General features: G+C 37.7%; 1 protein-coding gene across 1 annotated transcript in view; it reads right to left on the reverse strand.

The window, feature by feature from the left end:
* IDO2 (indoleamine 2,3-dioxygenase 2) overlaps positions 1–14,624 on the reverse strand; it is a 148,121-nt gene that overhangs the window by 37,708 nt on the left and 95,789 nt on the right. The window lies entirely within an intron of this gene.

Consider the following 14,624-nt stretch of genomic DNA (forward strand, 5'->3'; position numbering starts at 1 on the left):
TTTATAAAACACTTGCTCTTGTGCATTATTTGGACCAAACTTTGGCCTTTTTTTGGACCTCTGCTGTTTGCCTCCTGTGGGAACCCTGTCATAGTCTGTTGGGTGACTGTATTGATCCCATCCTGCCTGATTAGCATCACTGAAGATGCTTTACCAATTGTGAGTATATTACTTAAACATAGTAATATATCTTGGGACCAAACTGTACTAGGCCATATAGGCACCTCTGTGTCTCTTTATATTTCCACTACAGATTACTCCTATCTATCCAAGAGGTCGGTCTGCTGGGTGACTGTGATTGATCCCAGACTGTTTCTATTGCACTAACTGAAGTGCTTCCTAAATTGTGAGTTTGCATTGGCACGACTAGACCATAATTATTGTGTTGAACAAACAATATTGGGCCATGTGGCGCATCTGTCTCTTTCTGTTCTATGTTATTTTCCTATTCAGTTTAAAGGGCCATGATACCCAAATGTTGAAACACTTGAAAGTGATGCAGGATAGCTGTAAAAAGCTGACTAGAAAATATCACCTGAACATATCTATGTAAAAAAAAAATATATTTTGCCTCAAAATGTCCTAAGTATTCACACCCCATTGTAAAGAACTTTAAGCAGCAAATCAGTATGTCTGTCCCAGGACCTGCAAGGGAGCGTGTCTCGTGCACACTCGTGTTATTTCCCTATTCAGTTTAAGGAAGTTTACTATGAAATCTCTTGAGGGTTAAATTAAATCTCATGAGATCACAGTAAAACAGTTCCTGGCCTCAGCACTGCTGATGCTGATTGGCTGCTGTTCATTTCTTCGTTTTTTTTTTTACCTGCAGCTGGGCAGTAACTGAAAGATAACTTTTTAAACAACACTTACTCTGCTGAGCTGAGGAAATTCTGAGGTAAAATATCTTCCTTTTTTACAAAGAGAGGTTCAGGTGATATTTTCCTGTCAGCTTTTTACAGTTATACTGCATCAGTTTCAAGTGATTTAGCATATGGGTATTATGTCCCTTTAAGTAAGTTCTATGAAATCTCATGAGATTACAGCAAAGGCAAAGCATTACCTCAGCACTTTTAAAGCTAATTGGCTACTGAGTTGTTGTTTTTTACAGCAGCTGAAGTATAACTTTTTACACAGCACTTACTCTGGTGAGTTGAAGAAATTTTGAGGTAAAATATCTTCCTTTCTTTCATGTAATTGGCAAGAGTCCATGAGCTAGTGACGTATGGGATATACATTCCTACCAGGAGGGGCAAAGTTTCCCATACCTCAAAATACCTATAAATACACCCCCCACCACACCCACAATTCAGTTTTACAAACTTTGCCTCCTATGGAGGTGGTGAAGTAAGTTTGTGCTAGATTTCTACATTGATATGCGCTTCTCAGCATGCTGAAGCCCGGTTCCTCTCAGAGTGCAGTGAATGACAGAGGGATATGAAGGGAGTATTACCTATTGAATGCAATGGTCATCCTAATGGGGATCTATTTCATAGGTTCTCTGTTATCGGTCGTAGAGATTCATCTCCTACCTCCCTTTTCAGATTGACGATATACTCTTATATACCATTACCTCTGCTGATTCTCGTTTCAGTACTGGTTTGGCTATCTACTTTATGTAGATGAGTGTCTTTTGGTAAGTATGTTTTCCTTTATTAAGACACTCTCAGCTATGGTTTGGCACTTTATATGTAAAGTTCTAAATATAATGTTTGTACTTATATTTGCCATGATTCAGGTTTATCAGTATATTTCCTTTTTGCAGACAGTCAGTTTCATTTTGGGAAATGCATATGAAAAAAAAAAAAATTCTTACCTGAAATTTTCAAATTGACTTTCTTTTCTAAATTGCGGGCTGTTAGGCTTGCGGATGCGCAAAATGCTATAATTTATTGCGTCATTCTTGGCGTGAGACTTTTTTGGCACGAGAATTATGTTTGTTGACGTAATTTCGTAATTTCCGGCGTCTTAGTTGGCGCCGAGAATTTTCACGTAGTTGTGTCATCTATGACGCTAGTGTTTGTTGCAGACGTTTTTGGCGCCAAAAATATTTTGTCAGTTGTGGGCGTCATACTTGGCGCCAGACTTTTGACATTATTTAAGTCTTCATTGATTTTTGCTTCTGGTTTCCAGAGGCTTATTTTGTTTGCATTCTTTCCCATTCCTGAAACTGTCATATAAGGAAATTGATAATTTTGCTTTATATGTTATTTTTTTCTCTTACATATTGCAAGATGTCTCAATCTGATCCTGTTTCAGAATCCACTATTGGAATCCTGCTGCCTGATGTCGGTTCTACCAAAGCTAAGTGCATTTGTTGTAAACTTGTGGTAACTGTACCTCCGGCTGTAATTTGTGATAGTTGTCATGACAAACTTTTACATGCAGACAATATTTCCATTAGTAGTAATCCATTACCTGTTGTTATTCCTTCAACATCTAATGCTCAGGATATTCCTGTTAATGTGAGAGAATTTGTTTCTAATTCTATTCAGAAGGCTTTGTCTGCCATACCAACTTCTAATAAACGTAAAAGGTCTTTTAAAACTTCTCATAAAATTGATGAATTTTTAAATGACCGACAACATTCTGATTTATCTATCTCTGATGAGGATCTATCTGGTTCAGAAGATTCTGCCTCAGATATTGACACTGACAAATCTTCATACTTATTTAAAATGGAGTATATTCGTTCCTTATTGAAAAAAGTGTTGATTGCATTAGATATGGAGGAGACTAGTCCTCTTGATATTAAAACTAGTAAACGTTTAAATTCAGTTTTTAAACCTCATGTAGTCATTCCTGAGATTTTTCCAGTTCCTGATGCTATTTTAGATTTAATTTCTAGGGAATGGAATAGACTGGGTACCTCTTTTACTCCTTCAAGGTTTAAGAAGCTGTACCCTTTGCTGTCTGATAGATTGGAGTTGTGGGAAAAGATCCCCAAAGTTGATGGGGCCATCTCTACTCTTGCTAAACGTACTACTATTCCTACGGCAGATAGTACTTCTTTTAAAGATCCTTTAGATAGGAAACTTGAATCTTATCTAAGAAAGGCTTATTTATGTTCAGGTCATCTTCTTAGGCCTGCTATTTCTATGGCTGATGTTGCAGCTGCTTCAACTTTTTGGTTGGAAACCCTAGCGCAACAAGTATCAGATCATAATATGTATAGCATTGTTAAAGGGCCACTGTAAGTAAATATTTTCTATGCCTGTTACTAACTAACTACCCCAAATACACTTTTTATCAATAGCATTTCATTAACATATCTCTACCGTATATCAGAAATCTTGTCTGCAAATTTAATTGTTTTCCAAACCCACTCCATGGGTATCCTTTGCTCTGTACCAATCCGTTTACAATACCTAGGTTTCAAAATGGCGCTTTAAACACAAAGTTATTGGTTTAAGTATTTTGAACATGCAGTGCTGAAAATAGTGGGCAGGATAACGTGACATCATCGGCAAATAAAAGATATAACTTTTAGAACGTTATGAAACTTTGTTTTGGAGAAAATATAGGTCAGTAGGTTTTAATTAATGTTTATTAACTTTAATATGTTAGTTGTTTAGCTTAAAAATTATAACAGAAAGTAATCCTTTAAGTTAATTCAACATGCTAATAATTTCATTTGTGATGCCATTTTTTATATCATTAGAATTGATGTCAGATATATGTATTTAGCTATATTAGCTAGAAGAGCTTTATGGCTTAAATCTTGGAATGCTGATATGACTTCTAAATCAACGTTGCTATCTCTTTCTTTCCAAGGTAATAAATAATTTGGTTCTCAGTTGGATTCAATTATTTCAACTGTCACTGGGGGGAAGGGAGCTTTTTTGCCTCAGGATAAAAAATCTAAGGGTAAACTTAAGGCTGCTAACCGTTTTCGTTCCTTTCGACAAAATAAGGAACAGAAACCTGATCCTTCCCCTAAAGGAACGGTTTCCAATTGGAAGCCTTCTTCAGTCTGGAATAAATTCAAGCCATTTAAAAGATCTAAATCAGCCCCCAAGTCCGCATGAAGGTGCGGCCCTCATTCCAGCTCAGCTGGTAGGGGGCAGACTAAAATTTTTCAAGGATGTTTGGATCAATTCAATCCAAAATCATTGGATTCAGAACATTGTTTCTCAAGGGTACAGAATAGGTTTCAAAGTAAGACCGCCTGTGAGAAGTTTCTTTCGCTCACGCATTCCAGTGAACCCAGAAAAGGCTTGGGCTTTCCTGAAGTGTGTTTCAGACCTGGAGGTATCTGGGGTAATTGTGCCAGTTCCTGTTCAGGAACAGGGTCTGGGGTTTTATTCAAATCTGTTCATTGTCCCAAAGAAGGAGAATTCTTTCAGAGCAGTTCTGGATCTAAAAATTTTGAATCGTTATGTGAGAATACTAACATTCAAAATGGTGACTGTAAGGACTAATCTGCCTTTTGTTCAGCAAGGGCACTATATGTCCACAATAGACTTACAGGATGCATATCTTCATATTCCGATTCATCCAGATCACCATCAGTTCCTGAGATTCTCTTTTCTAGACAAGCATTACCAGTTTGTTGCTCTTCCTTTTGGCCTAGCAACAGCTCCAAGGATCTTTTCAAAGGTTCTCGGTGCCCTACTCTCTGTAATCAGAGAGCGGGGTATCGCTGTGTTTCCTTATTTGGACGATATCTTGGTACTTGCTCAGTCTTTACGTTCTGCAGAATCTCACACAAATCAACTAGTGTTGTTTCTTCAAAAACATGGTTGGAGGATCAATTTACCAAAAAGTTATTTGACTCCTCAGACAAGGGTAACCTTTTTAGGTTTCCAAATAGATTCAGTATCCATGACTTTGTCTCTAACAGACAAGAGACGTCTGAAATTGGTTGCAGCTTGTCGGAACCTTCAGTTTCAATCATTCCCTTCAGTAGCTATGTGCATGGAGGTTTTAGGTCTCATGACTGCAGCATCGAACGCGATCCCCTTTGCTCGTTTTCACATGAGACCTCTTCAGCTTTGTATGCTGAATCAATGGTGCAGGGATTATACAAGGATATCACAATTAATATCCTTAAATCCCAATGTTTGACTATCTCTGACATGGTGGTTAGATCACCATCGTTTAGTTCAAGGGGCCTCTTTTGTTCGTCCAACCTGGACTGTGATCACAACAGATGCAAGTCTTTCAGGTTGGGGAGCTGTCTGGGGATCTCTGACAGTGCAGGGGGTTTGGAAATCTCAAGAGGCGAGATTACCAATCAATATTTTGGAACTCTTCAGTTTTGGCCTCTTCTGAAGAGAGAACTGTTTATTTGTTTTCAGACAGACAATGTCACAACCGTGGCATATGTCAATCATCAAGGTGGGACTCACAGTCCTCAAGCTATGAAAGAAGTATCTCGGATACTTGCTTGGGCGGAATCCAGCTCCTGTCTAGTTTCTGCGGTCCATATCCCAGGTATAGACAATTGGGAAGCGGATTATCTCAGTTGCCAGACTTTACATCCGGGGGAGTGGTCTCTTCACCCAGATGTGTTTTTTCAGATTGTTCAGATGTGGGAGCTTCCAGAAATAGATCTGATGGCTTCTCATCTAAACAGGAAACTTCCCAGGTATCTGTCCAGGTCCAGGGATCCTCAGGCGGAAGCAGTGGATGCATTGACAATTCCTTGGAGTTATCAACCTGCTTATATCTTTCCGCCTCTAGTTCTTCTTCCAAGAGTGATTTCCAAAATCGTAATGGAGCGTTCGTTTGTACTGCTGGTGGCTCCAGCATGGCCACACAGGTTTTGGTATGCGGATCTTGTTCGGATGTCCAGTTGCCAACCTTGGCCACTTCCGTTAAGGTCAGACCTTCTATCTCAAGGCCCATTTTTCCATCAGGATCTCAAATCATTAAATTTGAAGGTATGGAGATTGAACGCTTAGTGCTTAGTCATAGAGGTTTCTCTGACTCAGTGATTAATACTATGTTGCAGGCTCGTAAATCTGTGTCTAGAAAGATTTATTACCGAGTTTAGAAGACTTATATTTCATGGTGTTCTTCTCATAAATTCTCTTGGCATTCTTTTAGAATTCCTAGAATTTTATAGTTTCTTCAGGATGGTTTAGATAAGGGTTTGTCTGCAAGTTCCTTGAAAGGACAAATCTCTGCTCTTTCTGTTCTGTTTCACAGAAAAATTGCTAATCTTCCTGATATTCATTGTTTTGTAGAGGCTTTGGTTCGTATCAAGCCTGTCATTAAATCAATCTCTCCTCCCTGGAGTCTTAATTTGGTTTTGAAAGCTTTACAGGCTCCTCCGTTTGAGCCTATGCATTCTCTGGACATTAAATTACTTTCCTGGAAAGTATTGTTCCTTTTGGCCATCTCTTCTGCTAGAAGAGTTTCTGAATTATCTGCTCTTTCTTGTGAGTCTCCTTTTCTGATTTTTCATCAGGATAAGGCGGTCTTGCGGACTTCATTTAAATTTTTACCTAAGGTTGTGAATTCCAACAACATTAGTAGAGAAATTGTTGTCCCTTCATTGTGTCCTAATCCTAAGAATTCTCTGGAAAGATCTTTACATTCTTTGGATGTGGTAAGAGCTTTGAAATATTATGTTGAAGCTACTAAATATTTCAGAAAGACTTCTAGTCTATTTGTTATCTTTTCTGGTTCTAGGAAAGGTCAGAAGGCTTCTGCCATTTCTTTGGCATCTTGGTTAAAGCTTTTGATTCATCATGCTTATTTGGAGTCGGGTAAATCCCCGCCTCAGAGAATTACGGCTAATTCTACTAGGTCAGTTTCTACTTCCTGGGCTTTTAAGAATGAAGCTTATTTTGATCAGATTTGCAAAGCAGCAACTTGGTCTTCTTTGCATACTTTTACTAAATTCTACCATTTTGATGTTTTTTCTTCTTCAGAAGCAGTTTTTGGTAGAAAAGTACTTCAGGCAGCTGTTTCAGTTTGATTCTTCTGCTTATAATTTCAGTTTATTTCATTATAAGATTAAAACTTTTGATTTGGGTTGTGGATTATTTTTCAGCGGAATTGGCTGTCTTTATTTTTATCCCTCCTCTCTAGTGACTCTTGCGTGGAGTGCCACATCTTGGGTATTTGCTATCCCATACGTCACTAGCTCATGGACTCTTGCCAATTACATGAAAGAAAACATAATTTATGTAAGAATTTACCTGATAAATTAATTTCTTTCATATTGGCAAGAGTCCATGAGACCCACCCTTTTTATGGTGGTTATGATTTTTTTGTATAAAGCACAATTATTCCAATTCCTTGTTGATGCTTTCGCTCCTTTCTTATCACCCCACTTCTTGGCTATTTGTTAAACTGAATTGTGGGTGTGGTGGGGGTGTATTTATAGGCATTTTGAGGTTTGGGAAACTTTGCCCCTCCTGGTAGGAATGTATATCCCATACATCACTAGCTCATGGACTTTTGCCAATATGAAAGAAATGAATTTATCAGGTAAATTCTTACATAAATTATGTTTTTTTACATAACGTTGTTTAGGTGATATTTTCTTGTCAGCTTTTTGCAGTTATGCTGCATCACTTTCAAATGATTTTGCATATGAATATTATGTCCCTTTAATTCACATAGAGCATTTTATTTTAAAAAATATATATTTTTTATTTTATCATGTGTTTAATTCCTTTAAAGGGTTAGACACTTAGGCAATGTTGAACTAATGGAATTGAGCCCTTCCTTCCAGCTCCAGATGAGGATAAGCCAATGATTGAAGGATTCATATACATGTCTGTTGCTGATTGGATCTCTAGCTGTATCCTCATCTGAAGTGGCATAGGAGCACATCTTTGACTATATTTTCTTTTACTTTGCTGAGGTTAAACACACAGTACAAGAAAATAATTTGTGCAAAAATAAAATACTCTAAAAAATATAGCATTTCATTGTTACAGTAGAATGTTCTATTAAAGCAGTGCAGCCAGAGGCTGTTCCAGGGGGGTGATGGGAAAGTGTTAAACATCCACAATCATTATTGTATCACCCACTATTGAGGGTGTCAATAGCCTTAAAATGAAGGAAAAAAAAGTCAGTAATTTTTTGTTAATGTCCTTAGCTCTACACAATATGAATAGAGGTTAATTGTAGGAAAATGAGGATTTAAACTGAAAAAAGTGGAAAAGGGATTTTATTAAAATTACAGAAATATCATTAATTTAGTATAGGTGCTTGACAGTACATTTTCAAAAAAATTGCAGTATACTCTTGAATTACTTCCTGCTTATTAAAGGACCACTAAATGCAGCAGAATTGCATACAATACAAGTGCATAATAAATAAAATAAAGACAATGCAATAGCACTTACTCTGAATTTGAAATAAGCAATTAAAAAATTTCTTGCAACTGCAGTGGAGCTTTCTAAGGCCCTTAAAGACTTTCCTAGTGGGAAATGCCCAGGCCCTGACGGTTATTCACTAAAATATTATACATTTTATAGTAAAACTTTAAGCCCAATGATGCTTCAGCTGTGTTCAACAGTTTGATAGTAAAGCCCACCTTGGCTGGTACAATGCTCGAAGCACATATTTCAATTATCCCCAAACCGGGTAAGCCCCCCACATCTCCTGCGAATTTTAGGCCCATATCCTTGCTGAACATGGATATCAAAATCTTGGCAAAAATTTTGGCAAATCGACTCAACAAGTACATCCCCTATCTTGTCTTGACCGACCAGGTGGGCTTTGTGCCCGGTAGAGAGGCAAGAGATAACACCAACAAAGTCTTTCAGATTATTAATTTCGCCCAAACTAAAAGAGTGCCAATGGCCCTCTTTGCGACTGACGCGGAGAAGGCCTTCGACTGCGTCGATTGGCTTTTTCTGCGTTGAGTCATGTCTGTAATGAATATCGGTCAAGCCTTTATCAACATGGCATTTGCATTATATTCGGCCCCAAACGCTCGTGTTAGAGTAAATGGCATTTTGTCGGACAGATTTGATATCTCCAACGGGACCCGGCAGGGATGCCCCCTATCCCCATTGCTATTCGCTCTCTCAATAGAAGCGCTGGCTCAGAAGGTTAGAATTAATCCAAACATCAAAGGGATACAAATCGGGAATGAGGAACACAAACAGGCCGTATACGCTGATGATGTTCTCTACACACTCACGAGTATTGATACATCCGTCCCCGAGCTCTTGAAAGAGATTAATGAGTATGGCGAGCTGTCTAACTTCCACTTAAATTTAACTAAATCAGAGCTTCTTAATATAAATGCCCCCATAGAACATATTAATCTCCTGTCAACAGAGTATAAGATGACAATAGCAGCCGCTAAATTGAAATACCTTGGTATATATCTCTCTGCAAGCCCCTCTGACATTTTTAAAAACAATTATCTGACCTTACGTAAGGAGATTATCAATGACCTGTCCTCTTGGAGTAATAAGTCACTTTCATGGTTAGGGAAGATAGGTCTTATTAAAATGAATATTCTGCCACGAATATTATATGTAATGCAAACAGTCCCTATTCGACTACCGAATGACTTTCTGACTCATCTCCAGAGTACCTTAGAACAGTTTATCTGGAAAGGTACGAGACCGAGAATACCTAGAAGAACGCTATATCTCCCTAGAGACAGGGGAGGACTTGGCTTCCCGGATCTAGCTTTGTATAGAAGGGCCATTTTTCTACAGAGACTGGTTGAATGGTCCCAAAACACCATGCAAAAACAATGGGTTAGAATAGATTGGCAGATACTTCAACTAAATAATGTTGGATCCTTGGCGTGGATCCCAACAAATAAGCGTCCTAAGCTGATACAAAGTTATCACATAACATATGAGACACTGGTGGTGTGGGACAGACTGATAGCTACGAGTACCCACATGTCATCTCCATTCTCACCAATGCTTCCCATCATAGAAAACCCTGAGATACCTTATTACGAACTTAGCAGACGCATGCACTCTCCTTATAGTTTAAGAGCAGGAATTTTACATTACGCACAAGAAGGGGGCAGATTATACTCACAGCAAAAATTACAGGAGCAATGTGGTCCCATCTTTTCCTCGTTTGTGGGTGTCGCACTTCCTGCTCACCCACAAACAAAAAAACAAATTCCTTAGAAGCCTAACGCCCTTCGAATACCTATGCACCGAAAACACTCCACCTAAAAGACTGATTTCCAAGATATACAAACTCTTACTCATACCACCAGACATACAGCTACCAACATACACTAGGGCATGGAACAGAGAGCTTAGCGGTGCAATAGAGGAGGACGAATGGCTCAAATCCTTTGGCCTGATTAAACGGTCATCGGTATTAGCTAAGGTACAGGAGATACATCTTAAGCTAATGACCAGATGGTACTACACCCCTGTCAGGCTTCATCAGTTTTTCCCTGCGGTTAGTGCTACATGCTGGAGTGGGTGTGGGATCAGGGTTCCATTGTACACATATGGTGGTCCTGCCCCAAATTGTCTAATTTCTGGGAGGCAGTCATGAGGGAAATGTCAGATAAATTGAACACAACAATACCCAATACTCCCGAAACTCTGCTATTTCTACATCTTCCCAGTATCAAACCCACACATAGTCGTGCCCTCCTTCTACTCATGCTCACAGGAGCAAAGAAACTCATCCCCAGTGTGTGGAAATACAGGGAGGTACCCACGTTAGCAGACTGGCGCTCTTCTGTTGAAGAGCTATTAATTATGGAAAAATTGCATTACTTCAAGTGCAACCAAATGGTGACATACGAACTAATGATGACCGTTTGGTCCCCTGCTCCTGTGTGAGGCCTATCGGCGTTTACTCCTCTATTTGAAAATTCCCCAAATGTTCAACGGCCTTCATGGTCTCTGCTCCTTCCCCCCCCCCTTTTTTTTTTTTCCCCCCTTTCTCTCACCCTCTTTCCCCCTTCATATCTCTAGGTCTTTATTTTCCTCTCTCCTTTATGGGTGTCTTGGAAGACAGTGAACGTATATTAAGTATTTTCTTTCTGTACATAATGACTTGAACAACAAATAATTACTAAAATATCAAGCTTCATTACTCTGTAAAAAGTATTAAGAGGGATATTGTGATATTAGAGTAATACCACAAATCCCCTATAGGAGGCGCTAATGACTCAGGGCAGAAAATAGTACTGAAATACAATCAAAAAAACCCCTTTGGTGATACCAAAAATGTAAAAAAAAAAAAAAAAAAAAAAAAAAAAAAAAAACCTATAAAACAATATATAGAAAATAAATGGTAAAATCTGTAAAATGTAAAATATAAAACATAAAATATAATGATAGAATAAAAAATATATATATGAGAATACAGACGTATCAATAGGTGAAATGGGAAAGATCCCAACTGAAGTCCAAATAAGTCCAAATAAATGGAAGTAGAAATAGAAGGCAGCTCTCGGTCTTCACCCAAACGATGGTGTATCTTCAAAAAGAGGTTTCACTGCAAGGAAAACAGAAACAGAGGCGCCACATGTGTAGATCAATCAAAACAGACAATATCCAAGTTAGATGAGATACAGGATACTCACAAACGTGAAGGCACTCTCTTGTGCCTGTAGGAGCGGGCTGGTATTTAAACAGCAAACCAGCTAGCTGTACCAAGGGATCCCCGTCAGGATATCCTCGCAACAGTAATCCTTCACTAGATTGATTCCAGCAAAAAGGAAAAAATGTTCAGAGGGGAGGAAGGCTAAACAGCCTTATGGTTACTGGCAAGGGAAATGCCACACGAACACCAGATTTGTTTAAAAAGTATCAAGTATTTTATTTTACAAAAGATAAAAAATACCATCAATAACAAATTACAGCTTGGTGTATTTAATGGCAAATCTCCTTGTATATAGAGATAGTAGCGACGCGTTTCTCAGGGAAGACCCTGTTTCATCAGGCTTGTATACTCTAGAACCATTTAAAACCCCTTTATATAGGGATCAGTAACCATATGTTTGCAATAAACCCTCCCCTTCCTTGACATAAACCAATGAAACCTTTTCTTTCCGAAAACTCCCACTTGTTGCCTTAATTAGAAGTTTATAATAGTTTTTCCTTTAGTATTATGTCCACTTGATCAATAATCTGTGAGCCCATATCCTAATGTGGTTATGTGTGATGTTAGATCTAGATCGTAATGTGTCGATTGTGAGATAATTAAAAGTGTATGAATGTAAACATACTTAATCGGTGATCGTTTTTTGACCAATTAAAAGCCTGCTTTAGGAGGCTTGTACAATTTGAAACACCCAATTGGTTCATGTGCTCTTAGTTTGATGACTACAATTACCATCATACCTCTCTACCGGAACTATAAGGAAATAGAATTTGCCTAATTGTGAATTGTTCTCTGACCGTCTAATTTCAGTGACTACAAGTACCATAATGCTTCTCTAGTCTCTACCGGAAGTGCCCGGATAGTGTGTCTGCGTAACTGTTATTTTGTAGTCTTTTTCGTCTAAGTGGGGGCTTGTACTTAATAATCCATTCGATTGGTTGGTGTCACATTCCCACTTTAACTGCAGTTTGACTCTGATGGACTACAACTCCCATCATGCTTCTCTGTGTCCAATAGAAACCGCTATCTGGTGTCTAATGGGCATCCACTTGGAGTCTCCCTATACAGGCGCATTTGGTTCACTCGCAATGGTTTTGCAGATGTACCCATTGCGCTCCTAAGTGTAATGGTGGGGGCAGAATTACATACTCTAAATTATGAATAACATGTTAATGAATAATATGATTGCTCTAAAACAATTTGCTCCATTGCTTATAATACTCGATCTTTAATTAGGTCAATGTGATAGCACAATAACAAATGTAAAGTGCTGTAAATAAACTTTGCTAATTACACTCTATATACTTTAACTATGAAATTAAAAACGTGTACCGATTTAAACATAATAATATAATGTCAGTGCATATAAATTTATAGTTAAAGTGACTCAACCTTTTACACCTAATGTATATATTTTTCTAACTAATAAAAAATGTTGGTGCACCTTAATCTAAATTATATGTATTATTTTATACCATATATTAGTCATCAGCCTTATGACAATGGTAATATTAATGAAGATAAAGATTATGCTAAGTGTGGTGTTCAATATTATGCTGAATGTGTTATGAAGAAAAAGAATATGAGTGGTCCTATTATTACCACTGGTGGCTGACAAAACCTAAGTGCGTGTATATATGTGTAATTTTCAAACATAGTGAAAATGATTGTGATAGTGAATTCCTAATAGTGTTTAAAGCTACCACTTAATACCACTTATAATGACGATGAAGTTGTGATGTCACCTATACTGCTGTGTCTATGATTATTTATCATGTGTATGATGGTGTGATAAATTATTATCCCAATTGGATGTAACTAGGCAGCAAGTGAGCTCGGAAAGTAAAGTATACCAAGAATTCCCACTGTTTAACACAGTGAAAAAAGGAAATATAAAAAACATCACCAAATCAGTGAATGATACCGTGTTAAACATACAAATCTTAACAGAGCCCATAATAATTATAACCATAGTATACTAATAACTTCAGAAATTGACATATTATGAAATAGCTTAAGAAAACGCAGCAGAGTCTATGACTTCATTGAGGCCAGTTGGAAATAAACTATTGAATTTAAAGATCCAATATGTTTCTCTTTGTCTCAACTTACTGAACCTATTGTACAGATTACTTTTAGGAATGCATTCTATTGGGGTGATTTTAAATGGACATTTACCAGATATAGATTTTTGACAGGTGTGACGGGATACGCTATGTTTAGATGATTTTACCTTAATGTTTCTTAAGTGTTCACTCCACCGAGTTCTGACCTTCCTACAGGTCCTGCCTATATATTGTATCCCACATTCGCATGTGAGTACATAGATAACAAAATTAGAGTCACAAGTCATTTTGTTTTTGATGGAAAAAGTCTCCCCGGTGTTATGTGAAACAATCTCAGTGGAACCTTGCGTGATGTGGTCACACATAAAACAAAGTTTCTTTCCACATCTAAAAGCTCCTATCCTATTAAAGATGTCATTACCTTTCTTTCTTGTTCCTCTAGACTTATTCACCATATTCCTTTTTGACATAACAACCTTACTAGGAGCTAGTTTCTGTTTATATGTAGGTGCTCTTTTAAAAACTAATTTTGGTTGTAGTGGTAAAGTTTTATTTAAAATCGGATCTTTAAGGAGGATAGGCCAATGTTTTTTTAGAACTTTGTTAATGATTCTGTGGTTAGAATTATACTGTGTGACAAATAGTGGTTGTTTGTTAAATGTAGTTTCTTTCTGGCTATTATGTTGATCTGAGGTAGTGACTGTTGATAGCAAAAGTTCCCTATCAAGGTCCCTGGCTCTCTGTTGGCCCGAGTTAATTAATTCAGAGGGATACCCTTTTTCTAGGAATCTGGATGTGAGTATGCTTGCTTGTTTATTATATTGTTCTACTGTGCTGCAGTTCCTGCGTAGACGACAGAACTGACTGTACGGAATATTTGTTTTCCATCTTGTTAGATGGTTGCTTTGGAAATGTAAAAAATTATTACAGTCCACTTTTTTAAAAAAAGTGGATGTTGATAAATTACCTATTGCATCCCATGATAGTGTCACATCTAAAAATTCAATATTGTTTTTTTGTATATTATGTGTAAAACTGATACCC

This window comes from Bombina bombina, chromosome 6 (genome assembly GCF_027579735.1).
Source record: "Bombina bombina isolate aBomBom1 chromosome 6, aBomBom1.pri, whole genome shotgun sequence".
Lineage (NCBI taxonomy): Eukaryota > Metazoa > Chordata > Amphibia > Anura > Bombinatoridae > Bombina > Bombina bombina.